This window comes from Myotis myotis, unplaced genomic scaffold (genome assembly GCF_014108235.1).
Source record: "Myotis myotis isolate mMyoMyo1 unplaced genomic scaffold, mMyoMyo1.p scaffold_m19_p_8, whole genome shotgun sequence".
Taxonomy (NCBI): domain Eukaryota; kingdom Metazoa; phylum Chordata; class Mammalia; order Chiroptera; family Vespertilionidae; genus Myotis; species Myotis myotis.
The window spans coordinates 82,553,109-82,555,501 of NW_023416390.1; positions in this window are offsets into that span (position 1 = coordinate 82,553,109).

A 2,393-nucleotide genomic window follows, 5' to 3' on the forward strand; every position below is an offset into this window, starting at 1 on the left:
AGGGTTTGCACCTAGTTAGAGGAGGTAAGAGAGAAGAATAAGGAGTAAATGCTGGATTTTAACATACTTAGATCAGTGATTTTTCAACCGGTGTGCCCCCAAAATTTTTAAAACATGCAATACCTGATTGTTTAGTGAGGGACACTAGCCTTTTTTGCCTTAGATTGTCAAATAAAAAAATGACAACAGCCAACACATTGATAGCCATCTGGTGTAAATCAATTAAAATTATACCTATTTATTTTTTTTTTGTCAGATCAGCAAAAAATATATTTTTTGGTGTGCAGCAGAAATTTAGTAATTAGTTTATTTGTGCCATGAGATGTAAAGGGTTGGAAATCGTTGACATAGACTATATTAATATTGAAAAAAGAGTTAAAATCAATATAGTAAAGATATATCCTATATAATAAAAACCTAATATGCTAAGTGTCCAGTCGACCGGTCGGCTGTTCAGCCAATCAAAACATAATATGCTAATGATATGCTAAGTCCAGTCAACCACTCTCTATGACGTGCTCTAACCACCAGGGGGCAGACACTCCTACCAGTAGGTTAGCTTGCTGCTGGGGTCTGGCTGATCGGGACTGAGTGAGATGGGCCAGACACGCCTGGAGCCCTCCTTTGGTCCCTCCCCAAATCCAATTGTGCACCAGTGAGGTCACTTGGCCTGGTCTGCACCCCCGCAGGGGATGTCAGAGAGCCGGTTTTGGCCCAATCGTGCAGACCAGGCTGAGGGACCCCACTTGTGCATGACTAGTGACTGGATAATAAGATTTGCTACATATGAAAAAGTTAAAAATGATTAAGAATTACTGATGTCATAAAAATATGGGGAGAAAATTATTTTAAAAATTTTGCACACCCCAACAAATAAACAAACAACAAGTGCTGGCAAGGATGTGGAGAAAGGGGAACCCTTGTGCACTGCTCGTGGGAATGCAGACTGGTGCAGCCACTGTGGAGTTTCCTCAAAAAGTGAAAGTTGGAACTCCCATTTGACCCAGTAATCCCACTTCTAGGAATATATCCCAAGAAACCAGAAACACCCATCAGAAAGGATATATGCACCCCTATGTTCATAGCAGTACAATTTACAGTAGCTAAGACCTGGAAACAGCCTAAGTGCTTATCAGCAGTAGAGTGGATTAAAAAACAGTGGTACATCTACACAATGGAATACTACACTGCTATAAAAAGGACTCTTACCATTTGCAACAGCATGGATGGACCTGGAGAGCATTATGCTAAGCAAAATAAGCCAGTCAGAGAAAGATAAATATCACATGATCTCACTCATTTGTGGAATATGATGAACAGCAAAAACTGATGAACAAAAATAGATCCAGAGACATAGAAACATCAAACAGACTGTCCAACCTCAGAGGGAAGGCTGGGAAGAGTGTGTGTGTGTGGGAGGGCATATAAGCATAGCCAATGGACACAGACAGTAGGGGGTTTAGGGCATATGCTGGGGGTGAGGGGTGGCAGCCGCAGGGGGGGAGGTCAATGGGGGGAAAAAGAGACATACGCAATACTTTAAACAATAAAGAATTTAAATTTTTAAAAAATAAAATTTTTGCACATTCACTGTATTAGTTTTATATCACTGTATGTCAAATTACCCAGAAATTTAGTGCCACAAAACAACAAATATTTATTATCTCATAGTTTCTATGGATGAGGAATCTGGTCATGGCTTAGCTGGGTGCTTTTCGCTTAAGTTTTCTCATGAGTTCACAGTCACGAGGATTTGAAAGCTTAGCTGGATTTGTGGGAGGAGGGGCTTCTAAGCTCATTTACATGATTGCTGGCCACCCTCAATCTTTCACTGCGTGGATCTTTCCAGAGCAGTGCCTCATAATATGGCAGTTGGCTTCTCCCAGCATAAGAGAGCAATGAAGGGGAAAGCATCCAACATGGAAGTCATAGTCTTTTGCAACCTAATCTTGGAAGTAACATTTTATCATTATCATACCTGTCTACTATATTCTACTCTATTCCTGATATGTGGCTCATTATTCAATTCTTACTACAACCTTATGTGGTAAATATATCAACTGTCCTTGTTTTGTGCCGGGAGCCGGTCCATGCTTGCTGTTTCAAGGGACCTGGCATATATAGCATACTGTTCTTAATATGTTTGCTCACCTTCTTGGCACTATGTGTTTTAACCAAGGTCTCTGAGAAAGGTTGTTTCCCCAGGTAGGGATTTTCCCCTGAAGTTAGGGAGGGAATAAAACCTCTTAACTAGTGCCAGGTGGGTAATTAATCACTTTAACTACGAACAATCATGCTTAAGCTACATAATCTTTACTCCCTGGAATGGAGATAAGAAACGCCCTAACCTTTGTAATAGAGATTGATAGGATTGAATCAACTGGTATAAATAC